Here is a 14863-nt window from a genome sequence, read left to right on the forward strand (position 1 = left end):
ATCTATTATGAAACTGTTACTTTGAAGGGTAAAGTGTGACTGCCAAGTAGAATTTCCATATGAGATGTTAAGCCTTATTGTATACCATTAAATTTTGGTTGATGCATTTTTAGGTGACTTGAACGTTGGAGTATTTTGAGATAGCAACTTGAAATATTACGATGTTTTATATGAAGTGTAGTCACGTGCAAAGTAGTCATTGGACTATATATGATTGCGTTAAATGGTATCAACCATTAAGCATGAATTGATAAAATTGATTATTTTCAGCCCCACATGAAAATAATTAGTTTTGTCAATTTGTTTGGGAAAAATGGTACATTCAACATCAAAATAGAAAATTTCTCTATGCCTTTAGATTATGGATTTTACTTTGACGATCGATATTTGCTAGTCTTATTGTTGTAATTTAAGAAGATTCAGTGCGTATTGCAGCCTTTGCCTACAGAGAGGTTTGGATTTACTTATTTCAGTTAAAGATTAGCATAAAAGTTGAAGTTAATTCACAAAAATAATAACTCGATCATACGAGGAGGTTCTTATTTTTGTGATTTAAGTTGAGTAAGATAAATATTTGGAAGTCAAAAATAAACTTTTCCTATGCCCACAGGTATGAAAATTTGTTTTCATTATTTAGATTATTATCTTATTCATAAAGTGTTATGTAAATTCATGCGTGATGCACCTCTACCCATAGGAAGGTTAGAATTTACAAAATATTAAGAGTGTTGGTTATGGTAGCCATTCATGTTGTTTGTAAAGTTACTTCTTGTATTCCACTACCAGTTGTGGAAATTTTATTGATTGCCTGAGAAGTACTCTAGTCTGGGATGCATGGATCGCGATTTTGCGCTATGTGGATAAAGCATCATACCCACATGATTAAGTTCACGCGCTAGATAAAAGTTTGAACATTAATAGTGGGAGAATTAGTCCCTTATGTTTAATGTTCAAAGTAAGAGTATTTGGAGTTCCATCTATGCCATTAACGGTTAACATTTATCCGAAAATCTACTAAAGTTTCGGCTAGCATCCAAAAGAAAATTGCAAAAAGACAGCCTTTTGTTTATAAGTTAAGACAAAGATATGCTCCTCAAAGTTAGTGGGAGTAAAAGCATTTTTCTGGACTATATGGATATTGGCTAAGGATTTACTAGATCAATATCCAAGTAAACATGGTATAGAAAGCTACAAATAAAGATTGTGAGGTACTTATAAAGAACAAAGAACTATATGTACATGCATGCTAATCAAGAGTAGTTGACTGAGGTTACGCTACAAATCTCTTGCCACGGTGTTAATATCCAACTCATAGTGATGTTTATTATGAATGGCAGAATTAATGGGAGCTATGAAACTAGCATAGCATGCAATATGGGTCTCAAGTTGTCGATGTTATGTTGAGATCATTATTAAGTTTACTTCGGCTACAGTTTTGTTCTCTAAGATAAAAATGAAAGCCGAATAAAGAATATCGATGTAAAGTACCTCATTAGAGGAGAGAAAGAGTTCATAAACACAATTCGTGACCATTGAGCATAAAGTATTGAGCTAGTTATTGCCGGCAAAGTGTTTATGTCATATAGTGAATACATGACTTTTAGCTCATTTCATATTTGTTTTCTCTCATATTGATGCTCAATTAAAGTTTTGTCACACTATAAGTGTTCTTAGAAAATAAAGACGTACATGTACACATAGATATGGAGTACGTATACAGTTATCCGTTGGGATAAATAAAGCGGACCCTAAGTGACTATTAATTAGTCATGATTTACAGGTAATACCACATAAAGTTTTGAGAGATTTATCCATTGTAATACATGGAAGGAAGTGCTTGCTAAAATAGCATAACCGCCATGATTCGTGCTCAATCTTTCTACTATAGACCAATATTTTGGACAATTGTTGTATAGCCATATACAATACTTAGTATCTTTTACCCAGCTATTTTTTGGTTGATTTGTGATGTGAGCCAAGTGGGAGAATGTTGGAATTTATTTATGTGGCTCACATGCCACATCAATTCTTATTATATTTTATAGTATTTATGTTTGTAACTAAAATATGAGTATTAGATTTAAATGAATTATTGCCTAAATAATTGGTGACTATTCATGAAAAGGTTTGGTGGCTATTCATGAATAGATATGATGACTATTCAAGAATGAGTTTAGTGACCATTCATTTGTAAGGTTGCAACTATTAATGAATATGTACCTTATTACTTCTTTGATGGAAGGAAGTATGAAAGGTTGTGTCCATTGGGAAAGGGTCCCGATCTATCTATATAAAGGCATGTGATTACCATCAAGTTATAGGTGTGAAATATATTTTTATAGATTAGATTGGAAATACTACCCATTGCTCTCCAAAATCAATTAGTGAGAGTTTGTTTGGCGAAACATATTGGTTCAAGTTCGAAACAGTTTCCGAATTTCTCAAGATTTAAACACCATGGCGGAAGGTAAGTAATTTTCCACTATGTATTTATTTTGATTCTCCCAGATAGGTTTATCATTTGGCATCATGAATAGTCACCATATCTATTCACAAATAGTCACCAAATCTTTGCGTGAAGAGTCACCAATTATTTAGGCATTACTTTAATTAAATCTAATACCCATATTTTAGTTATAGACATAAATACTATAAATATAAATAGGATTGATGTGGCATGTGAGCCACATAAATAAATTCCAACATTCTCCCACTTGGCTCACTTGACAAATCAACCAAAAAACTGTTGGGTAAAAGATACTAAGTATTGTATATGACTATACAACAACTGTCCAAATAACGGTCTATAGTAGAAAGATTGAGCACAAATCATGGCGGTTATGTTATATAAACAAGCATTTCCTTCCATGTATTACAATGGACAAATGTCTCAAAGCTTTATGTGGTATAACCTGTAAATCATGACTAACTAATAGTCATTTAGGGTCCGCTTTATTTATCCCAACGAATAACTGTATACGTACTTCATACCTTATGTGCACATGTACGTCTTCATTCTCTAAGAACACTTATAGTGTGACAAAACTTTAATTGAGTATCAATATGAGAGAAAACAAATATGAAATGAGCTAAAAGTCATGTATTCACTACATGACATAAACACTTTGTCGGTAATAACTTGCTCAATACTTTACACTCAATGGTCACGAATTGTGTTTATGAACTATTTCTCATTAATGGAAAAACGGACACTGATTCTCACGGAAACAAAACAAATGCTCCTGTTGATTTTAGACAAACCCACAAGGGCCAAGATCAATACTGAAATGGGTTTATACAAAAGTGTATTTCATCTAAAAGAATTTGAGACACTATATGGACAACCACAAACTATATAGAAGTACTGAGTTCATAAGTGGACAAATATTCAAACTCAAAATTTAAAGTCAACACACTTTATCATCTTGACACACATACATCCATGTGTACTGCAGCCAAGGTATAATAGATGACTTGTCTGGTTATAATCAATAGAGAATTTGTCCATTACTACGCCATATACTTGTTTCTAAATGAGTTGAAACCATTTCCGATGCATAAACATCTACACGAAAGAACAGTAAATGATTCTGATAATCTTCTAATTCATACTAAACACAATGACATGAAGGTACACAATGACATGAAGGTTGGCTCTTATACCAAATGATAGACCTATGTGGGAGAATCAAAATAAATACGCAGGGGAAAATTACTTACCTTCTGCCATGGTGTTTAAGTCTTGAGAAGTCCAAAAACCGTTTCGAACTTGAACTAATATGTTTCGCCAAACAAACTCTCACTAATTGATTTTGGAGAGCAATGGGTAGAATTTGGTGCTCTTTAATATATATAAAATCTGGTCAAGAAAAATTGCTATGGCATGTTGGATCAATAGATTTTACTATTTTGGTATTTAGAAAACACATTTGCCGGACAATTATTCTATTGTCACAGTTACCAAATCTTTATGGTTGTCCAATATATAGGAGCACATGGTTTTTGCTTCTTTAATTGAGCACATGGTTTTTGCTTCTTTAATTGATCAATGTAACAGCCTTTCAATTCCATTAACTAATCGCTGTAACTTTTGTCTAAGTTTTCGTGATTTTCGAGAATTAGTGTTCTCGATTCTGGTATAGTTAGAACCATATTCTATGTATGTTTCAGAGATATCAGCAATACATGTGGCATTGGCAATAAAATATGTAGAGACCCAAATTTTTGGTCCGTAATAATTTTGTTTTTAGGAATATTTTAATTATCGAGTAGAGGCGTAAATTGAGGAAATACAAATAGTATCATTGTTATAAGATTAGGGGATCAATGTGATATATTTGCAAGTGCACGGGTGAAAGTGTGATAAGTATATATGTATATGTATATGGACGTACAGGGGAAACCCCATTTTCCCTTTTTCACTTTTTCTTTCTTTCTTTCTCTCTATTCTCTCGGCAGTCCCTCGCTCATCTTCTCCTCTAAAAAAACTCTCTTTTCTCTTCGATGTCAACACTTTAGAGCGTGATTCCGGATGAAATTTAAGAATTAAAGTTGCTATTCGGAGCATGGGCTTTCCGAATATCCAAGAAAAATCATGATCGGACCTTGTGGGAGCTCGGTTGACTTGGTCAAAGGGTCGGGTTTTGCTCAAAACCCATGAGGTAGGGATTTCTTACTCTTATTATGTGTTTATACGGTGTTTATGTACCTAGATCGTATCTTGCTTCGTTGTTTAAGCTTGTTCCTTCCATTTCCGAAAATCAGCAAAACAGGGCCTGCGTTTTTGGGGTTTTATGCCTTCTTAAGCTCAGATTTGAATTTTGGTTCCTTCGTATGAAATAGAGTATACTTAGAGCCCGTTCTAATGCCACTGGAATCGTACGAAACCGTTGAGAATTGAATTGATGGTGATTTTTAGAAAACTGGTCTGCAATCTGTCTCGTGTTCTGGATTTCAGCCCACTTCGAATGGCCATAACTTCCTCATCCGATGTCAGTTTCATGCAAACTTTATAGCGATTCGAAGATCTTGAAGGCAGCTTTCATTTGCCACTAGAATTTTCTTAAAACTCTTAGTACACAAAAAGTTATGATCGTTTGAGTGGAGGTGTGTCAATCTGTCATGCTGCGTGACAGATTCATATTGCTTCAGTAAATGCCTATTTAACCATCCTTGGAGTGCAGATTTGACAAGGCTTCCTTCATACCTTTTTAGCTTCGTTCAATCGCGCAACTTTTGGGATTTGAATCACTTAAAAATATTAAGAAATCGATTTATAGTGATTTTTAGAAGATTGAACTGAAATCTGGAAATCTGGGCAACTTACAGAGCTGCGTTTTTCATCGCTTGTCATGGTTAAACGACGCTATTGGTTATGGGTACTTATGGGTTTTAAAGATTGGTAAGTTGGTGATATTTTGGCGTTGGAATCATTGAAAAATATTGAGTATGCAATTTTTAATGATGTTGTATAATCGTTTTAACTCGATAATGGGTGTGAGATTGATTATGGATGGATTGTACATAATGAAGGATGTTTATGGACCTATGATTCGAGTGTTATGGCTACGTGTGATATCGAACTTTGTATGTATCGTGGTGTGGCATATCATAGCATATGGACAATAGATGGAGTCATATCCAACTTCAGATGTCGACGAAGGTTACGGGGCCTAACACTGCCCGGAATGTGGAGTCGCATCCATTTCGTGGAATGTCGATGAGGGTTACGGGACCCAACACCGCCCGGAATTCACGTCAATATGGACGGAGCCTGGTTCACCTTCTTGGTGGGACCTTGGCGAGGGTTACGGGCCCAACATTGCCCGGTGCATTGCTTTGCATCACATGTCACGCATTGTTGATTGGTTGAGCTAGACTTATGACCTGTGTTGCTTGAGAAATGAAAAGAGAGATAAAGTTGTTAATCTAATGTTTGGCTTGTCATTTGATTTTGAACTGTATCTTGGATTACTATCCTTCCTCATTGAGCCTCTTGTTCGGTACAAATCAAGGAAACTAGTTCTTGTTGCATAGAGTGGCTAATACTTGAGAAATAAAAGACAAATCAATTATGTTCAAAAAGAAAATCCAATGATATGTTCATGTTGTTCTGCTAATAGATATACTCATTGTCATTAGCATCTTGGGGTTTGTTGTATATGTATAATGTTGCTCACGTACCACTGTTGGTGCATGATCATCACATATTCGTATAGATCGAGGCAGAATGGAATAATTGCGTAGCGATGGACAAATGATGGTTGAGGACAAGTTGTGGTCTAATTGGAATAATTCGAGTCGATTTTTGCTTCTAGTTTGACGTGTGAGCTATTAGGGTTATCTTTATGAAATCATGATTCCCTGGTTGTTGTATGCTCGTTCGTGGTGGAAGATCCATGTTTCTTTGTAGATCTCGTCGTATTCACTCACTCTAGGTGCTTGATTCATTGCATTTTCATATCGCTTGTGTATAGATTTTCCTGCTGGGCTAGTATAGCTCACCCTATCATTTTCAGGCATGATTCAAGGATGTTGGCATGGAGTGCTTGTTGTGCATTTGTGACCAAACCTTTAAAAGGTATTCAAGAAGGATTCATAGCACAAGATCCGAAAGAGCATTTTTAGGAAAGATATTATTTGTAAAATGTAATAATATTTCCGTATGATACTGGTATTTTGATGACTTGTGGCCTTCGAGTTGGAAATGTAATATTTGAATTTTATTTGAGAACAGTGAACAAAAAGGTCTTTTGGGGTATTATTTATATTACAGCGAAGACTTTATTTATTAAAAGTGTTTATTATTTATGTTGAAAATCGAGAGCGTGACAAAATATGGTATGCATTTGTCTTTGATCCAATACAGTGAGACAAATATCATAGAATACATTTGATCACTTATAATTACTGTTCCTACACAAGTTTTCAATTGGGTGATCAAGAAGGTTTTTACCTTTCATGTGTTTGGTGAGCCACATAAATAAATTCTAACACATTTTTGTTTGGATCCTTGATTTGCTACAAACTCATGTTTTGAGATTTTAGTTTGTAGATATATATACTAAATATTTGACTATATGTGTATGCCACTTCAACGAAATGGGGATTTAGGGGCAATTTTGAAAGGGTATTTTTCCAAAAATGTCTTATCAAGTTATTAATGCAGCAGCACCTTCTAAAGTGCCCCATTTGATTCTCCTAATTGAGGCAGTCAGCATTGACCCCAAATTTAGCATATTTAGTTTGTTTGTTTTTTGTAATTTGATAGAGCAATTTAAAGTGCATCGAAAAGTTAGGTTTAATAGAGCACTTGCTTGGAGATATATAACTACGACGTTTTTGTAATCGACCTTTTTTTTTTTGAAAATCGGCTAGAGAATTTTGGACACTTTTTAAAGGGCATTTTTACAAAAATGCCTCTTCAAGTAGTTAATAAGACACTTTTAAGTGTCGCAAAACAATTTCATAGTCAATTTTTCATAATTTTTAGAGGAAGCAAATCCTTGCTAAACTTAACTGATTTTGTCGGCAAAAACAAAAAATTCCCTCGAGCAAACACTGGATCGATCCTGCTCGTTTTCATCTTCTTTTTCGATCCCACCCTATAGTAATTAGATGCCAACAAAAACATTTGCATAAGGATATATGTTCTACACTCGAATACTGCACCGCATAGTTCGACACGTCCTGCTCTTTACTCAATTTTCCGAATCATTCATCTTGTAGAATTCAACAAATTAAATCACCACGCAAAAGTTCAAATCGATCGGACACATGCGACTACCTCATTAAAAAACTTTTATATAGAAAAAAAAAGATGAGTCTAGTTATTTTTTGCGTGAATAAAGTAGCTCAGTTAGTGAGGATCATCAGCCCCCTTAACGTATGCGAGAGTTCGAGTCCCGGCGGGTGCTCGAACCTTGTTTGTGGACCAAAGGGAGAGATCTTTCACCAATTGTACATTAGGTGGTGCCGTGGTGACGGTGAGGATGGTAGCTATGGCTCGAACCGGACATTCCATTGGCAGGTAGGGAGCCCTTATGGTTACGCCCAATGGGGGTTGCTACGTTGGTTGCTCCCTCTCACCCTTTTTGGATTATCAAAAAAAAAACTATTCCGACAAGGCGGTTATGGGTGTTCGATAAACTTGATTCTCAGAATGAATGATCTACTGATTCTACTCTATCATATTTAAAAGATAGACGGTTCCGATCGCGAAGAAATACCTCGGGTAGTGTTTGAGTGGTGCATTATTAGACTTTATTTCCTCCAAACGTATTAAATGTGTTGCGACCAAGTGGCTTTCGATATTCGATGATCTCCGATTTGTGTGACACTGATGGAATTGGTAAGATGTGAAATCCTAATGGTTCAGATCAATCGTTATAATAATAGACTCCTCAATAACCTTTAGAATATATATATATGTTCAACTTACTTAGTAATTAATAGTTTTGTGCTATAGTTGAATGTATGGTAGCCACACAATCAGGACATAATGATGATGATCAAGACCATTGATTTTATTGTGCTTGTTGATCACATCATTCACGTAAAATTTTAGCTCTATCCGGTTTAGAAAACCCTACTTTATAATAAACTAAATCTTGTGTTGTAATTAAATGTACAGTAGCTACACGAGTGCGACACAATCATGACGATCAAGACCATTGATTTTGTTCTACTTATTCATTAGATCATTCACGTGAATTTTTTGCTCGATCGGGTTAAGAAATTAAGCCACTTCATTTTGACGCAAATTCATTAACAAAATGGTATTTTCCTCACAATAGGCTGTTTGTGTTGTAGTGTAATTATTTTTCTTCAAGCGCCAAGAGTAGTGAAAATTTTGAACACGTAAAATTGTACGCGCTATCATTCCCCCCCTCACAACTTTTCCAATTTTTTCCTTGAACTTCCATTCCGTTCTCGCCCTAGCAAACCATCTCCAATTATTTTTGAAGCAGCCATTCTTTCCCTAAATTCCTCCTCCCATCTCTCGCCTCTTCACCACCAAAGCCTTTTTCAACCATGGCCTCTACCGCTTCTATCTCGGCCCAGCCCGCACCGTGGCCTATCCCTCCGTATCCTACAGTAAATTTATCTCTCTCTCTTTCTCTCTCTCTCTCTCTCTCTCATACACACAAGCACTGACTACCGAGAACGGTGCCATCAAAACTCGTCGGTGCTGCTCTCTATCTCTGTCTCTGTCTGTGCTGAACCCTAACCAAATTGGTCTTCACTGAGGATATTTGTACCAGTTTCAAGAATCTTTATTCTCGTTATTGGAGGAATTGCATCTGTTTACTTGCTAATTATCATCCCTTCGCTGGAGATTGTTGTCCTTTAAATTGTGGTTCTCGTCCTACGCCGATCAAAAGACTTCATTGGAAAGACCTCGCCACTCTTGTCTTCTTTTGTTGGGTAAGAGACTATCAATGTACCTTATTTATTCCTTGTTCTAGGGTTTTGATTTGTGCGTTGGAATTTGGGGTTTATGATTCTTGGATCCAAAAATTTATTTGGGGTTTAAACTTCACAGAATATTTGTCTTGCATTTAGTTGTGTTGTTTATGTCGTCATAGTCCAAGAATCTTGCGAATCATCACCTTGATTTTAAGCAAACCAGAGTCCAGCAAATTACCCTATTGGAGAATAAGCTTCAGTTTTAGATTTAATAGTTGAGAGAATACTGTGCTTCGATACATGTTCAATATGTCTGGAAGATAAACTAGGCTTACATTGGTTATTTACAACAATGATCATTTGTGTATCTTTCAGATCAAAAGAGGGCCCCTTCTTAACATAGCACATCTATTCAAATGATTAAGTTTTATGTTTTCTTTAACTTGATTAATGTTGGTTCCTTTCAATTTACTGGAATATTCTTAGACCTCAACTTTGTGATATGATTTATATTCATTAATATGTTTGTAGGTCATGGCCCCAACAACTCGTAATACTGGACGAGTCCATGTGCAGTCTAATTCCTATCAGCCACACCAAGTAACTATGGATGATGTGGCCATCATTCAGCCCCTTAACTAACCAGGTACATGATAAATTCACAAGTGCATTTCTTTTGGTATTTTGTTGTATGATTTTGCTTTTGCTCTTGCTAAGCTATAAAACTTATTTGTATTGTGCCTTGGTTGTTGATTGAGTGTGCTTTGCCGATATCTAATGGTCCTTGTTTATCTTTAATAAGGACCATATGTTTGCATTGGTAATGGTAAGTTTGATAATTATAAGGTCATTTACTCAGAAGCATATGGTAAGAGATGTCTTTATAAGTGATATGCCATCACCCACAGTCCCACACTTTGAATTTAGAGTGCATTACATCCTGAAAATTTTGGGCTTGTAAGCTTGCTAAATACAACATGATCTTGAAAATATTGTGGATTTGAATCAAAAATTTAATTTATCTCCTTGTCACAAGAGGTTAAGGATACTAATTATGCCCAAGGATACTAGTTTATTGGTTCTCCCTTAGCACTACTATTTCTAGTGTAGGCTGTGAATTATGGGTTTATTGTTGACTCTCTTATGGACACTAATGCTATGTTTTTTAGAGCTGCTATTTGTTCTTAGGAGTTCTCATGCTGTTTTATGCCTACGGTTTGTGGGCTCTTGGTTATGGCTTTATGAATTAGGCTATTGTCTTATGGACTTAGCTGCTTTTATTTGAGATTATATGTGGATGTTTGGCTATTGCTATCAATTTTTGGTTCCTTGTGCTAATTACTGGCCATTGATCTTGGTTGCTTTATGGACAATTTCAATGCTGGCATAGTTTCTTTTGGGAGGTTCTTCAAGTTATCTTCTTATGGCTATCAATATTTAGCTGGCACATGCAACTTGATATTGCATTCTAATAAACTAATAGTGTCAATTCCATATGAATACGCTAGCTAAAATGGATAGTGCCGTAGGCATGGATAATTTGCTAGTATGAATTTGATATTGTAGAATTTCAATATGATTTTTTCTGGGATTATGTATATTTCAAGAGCGTAACTACAAAGGTTGGTGGAGAAGAACTTGGAGCAAATTGGTGTGAGATTCATGTTCAAGTCCCAATCCTGTGAGCATACAGAGGCGTTAAGACCATTGGCGATGTCATCGGTACTCCAATAGCATGACCTATTTCTTTGGTACGTTTAATGCCCAATATTGTCTATTTTTTTAATTCTTACTATAAAACAATAGGTTTTAAAATTGTGTATCTGATTTTTGTTTTGATCAGGTAGTGAAAGATGATGATGGATGCTTTATTGACTGAATGCGATCACTTGGAAGATGCCTAGTAGATAGAGTTATGTCATATGGATATTGAACTTATGGGTTTTGTTTTGTTTTTATTGGTGGTTGTTTTTTGATATCATGGCATCTCTCATGGTTTAGTTCTAGTTTTTTTACTGGAAACTTTAGTAAGTTTCTTAAAATTGTTTCTATTTCATGTTTTTTTTTTTTTTTGTATTCGGATCCTTGTAAGTTTGTTGACTAGTAGTTTGAGTTAATGACTATGGCTTATGTTGCATGGATATGGTTGTGGAAATAATTGAAATTTATTAAGGTTTTATTGTATTGTTGATTGACCGTGTAGTACAAATGGGAAAAAAAGAAAAGAAAAAGAAAGCAACACTTTAGAAGGCACTCAAAAGTGTTGTGAAAGCTATCCTGTTGACATTAAAGAAGTTGTTTATGCTGCCGTTTGTATTGCCTTAATATGGCATTGATATAATTTTCCAAATATCTGTGGCGGCACCAAAAAATGCCTTGATGAGTAATCTATGCGGCACTTAGGAGTGCAACGAGAAAGTGCTTTTGAGGCTTTTTAAAGTACCTCAATATGTAATCTATGCGGCACCTAAAAGTGCAGCAAAAAAGATTTCTTAAGGCGCCTCAAAGTGCCTCATAACAAGTGCCGCATTAGACCTATAGTCGCATCGATACATGCGGCACTAAGGTGGAGTGCCCCAATAGACAAACTGTCCCTATAGGTCTCGTATATGTTTGTAATATATGTGTGAGAGGAAGAAGATGAGGGTGCTGTTGTCATTTTCAAGTTTTGTTAACGGATGTTTACGGTGCATTTTAGTCCAAAAACCACAAGTGGTTATGTGCTGATAATAATGTGAAAGGGTGAAACAACACATGGGCCAAACCACAAGGGGTCAAACTGAATTTTCTCCCAAGATTAAAAGAATCTCGACTCACGAGCACACTAGCATATGCGACTCGAGAACCAAAATCAAAGATTAATAAAAATATTTTTTGTTGGAAAATTGAAATGGAAAGGATGACGGAAGGATAATTGAAATGAAAACCTTCTTTTGGCCTATATGGTTGAGTTATGTGATTATACATAGATAACCTCATTACTCGTATGCTTGTCACTAGTTATTTGTCTTCTCCACCCATCCTTTCGGCCTGTTGGATCCGGAGTGTCCCCATGAATTTGGTTATATGATGTCACTCCCTGCAACCGCTCTAAAAATTGACTTGTGGGTGCGATGTCGAATGCCATAAAAGACTTAATTGAAGCCCTCTCTAACATCAATTAGATTTAGGAGAGATGATGGAAAAGTGGTTTGACAAGTGGTATCAGAGACAGAAAGTCATGGGGGGGATTTTTGGGCTAGAGTACCCCCATGAATTTGGTTACAAGATGTCACTTCTTGAGACCGCTCTAAAAATAGACTTGCGGATGCGATGTCGAATGACATAAAAGACTTAATATGAAGCCCTCCTTAACACCAATTGGTTTTAAGAGAGATGGTAGAGAAATGGTCCGACAAGATGGCCTATATGTCATACTGTGTGACATGCGTCCTCAACGAACACCAAGTGAAGACAAACTTGAAGAAATGTCAAATGGTGTACCAAATCCTTCAATAGCTCCTGTCACTGTGCCTACTAAAGCGTAACAGAATCCCAAACATAAAAGAGGGCCAATCAAGCTGAAAAACATTGCCTTTTCTTTTTTTGATCCATGAAAACCATTGCTAGCTCTAGATGGGGGCCGGTAGTCGTGCCTAAGTCCTGTCTAATGAGAAGGGTCAACCAATCCGTGAGGGGATCATATTTATTTGTGCAGTCTTATACTGACCCTATGTATAGTCGATGATTTCCAGAAACGTCAGCTTTTGTGAAAACGATGTATATAAATAGGAGACGCTTCAAATGAGGAAGAAAGACTAAAGCTGCAATTGTGTAACATCAGATTATTGCATGAGGTGATGGATTTCATGAAGGAAAAGAGAAGTGCAAAATTTAAGGTACGTGCAATTTGGTAGTTCAATTGTTAGGTACATGCAAAACCGCAGAAGTATAGTGTTTGGTTGCATCTACTTCTTGGGTATGGTAATTTAAATTGGTATTTGTGATAAAAGCTTCCGATGCAAATAAGTTTGGGTATATTAGGGGATGGGCTGATTTACAAAATCAAGTACGTGTGCTGCAATAGCATCATTTTAGTTTTTTGAATGAAAAAAAAACCTTAAACAATGCTATTGCAACACAAGTACTTGATGATGCTATGAGATTAAATTGTACAAGGACCCTCCGTGTACAAACCAATTCCCTCCTACTCAATAAGAACAAGCCACCTCACTCATAAGTGGGGCAACCCACTTTTCCAACTGACTCTCCTATACGTCAATCAATTGCTTTAATTTTTTAATTTTTGAAAAACGTTGTGAAGTACCGAAAAATATGGTTAAAAAAATTAAATGCTTTAATTTTTTATCTCATTAAACGAGTGCAAAATTTTTATTATTCTAATCATATTATTCCAGAGGTTCATAAATATTTTTTGTCACTAGGACTTTCATTTAGGATCCTGTGGAGCAGAATACTTGATTATTAAAATTTTAGAAATAAAATTAATTTATTGATGACTCTTTAGAATAATATTATCATAATAATAAGATCTTCGCACCGGTTCAAACGAATTGAAAATTGGAGCAATTATTTTTTTTTGAAAAAAATTGGAGCATTTTTTAGACTATTTATATATTAAAAAAATTGAAGATCTTATTATTCTCTATGCTCCTCAGATGTGTAGCTTCATACAAGCTTTTACCATTCCTCCCAAATCCCCAATTACGTACAGATTCCCTTTTTTTTTTTTTCATGAATTTTGTTAAACACGTATGTTTAAACCATTCGACCCATGATCAACTAGGCTTGAAAAGTACCTGACACGTACTTATATTTTATAACCAGTGACACACACAACAGTTTCGACAAGGAAATCTCTTGCTAAAATCTCAAAGTAGGATGCCAACATTGTTCCAAAAATTACTCAAAAGCCATAAGGCTAGCTCTAACTGAACCTTTTTGAAGTTTGGAGTTACCAAGGTAAAATTTGTTACCCTTTGAAAGAGCCAAATGCTAACGATCCAAGTGGAAGTAATAATCGATCCATTTTGAAAGAATTTGTTGCCTGATTTATGTTGGGGTTGTCAAGTATACAGCAATGCTACACACACAATAATTCAAACACAACCTCTCACATACATGTGGAACCCACACATAGTAGTGTGTGTGAAGCCCATATGTATGTAAGAGGTTGTGTTTGATGTTATTGTAAGAGCCCATAATGGGCCATAGTCCCATATCGGCTGGAAATTGGAAAGTTAAATAGAATATAAGTAAAGGCCAACCAACTACTATTAACTTAAGGTTAACCTTTTGAGTCACATGGTTAGACGAAGGGTAAGCAAGTTAGCTGGTGCAGTTTCTTACAATTGTGTTTGAATTATTGTGTGAGTATCATTTTTGTCAAGTATGATTTGAACTTGGATTGTCATTTCACTAATTATAAGGGAGACTATAAGGGAGATACGGGTAT

The 14863-nt window shown here is 35.6% G+C and overlaps 1 long non-coding RNA gene across 2 annotated transcripts; it reads left to right on the top strand.

Moving 5' to 3' along the window:
- The first annotated feature begins 4405 nt into the window (after positions 1-4405).
- Positions 4406-11590, top strand: LOC131329440 (uncharacterized). Of its 2 annotated transcripts, XR_009200767.1 has the most exons (5): positions 4420-4661; positions 6519-9426; positions 9940-10054; positions 11016-11159; positions 11252-11590. It is a non-coding gene; the product is annotated as an uncharacterized LOC131329440 (long non-coding RNA). The 2 variants fall into 2 exon arrangements; XR_009200766.1 differs by having other exon boundaries at positions 4406-4661; positions 9940-11159.
- Positions 11591-14863: the final 3273 nt, after the last annotated feature.

The sequence above is a fragment of the Rhododendron vialii genome, chromosome 6a, assembly GCF_030253575.1.
Source record: "Rhododendron vialii isolate Sample 1 chromosome 6a, ASM3025357v1".
NCBI lineage: Eukaryota > Viridiplantae > Streptophyta > Magnoliopsida > Ericales > Ericaceae > Rhododendron > Rhododendron vialii.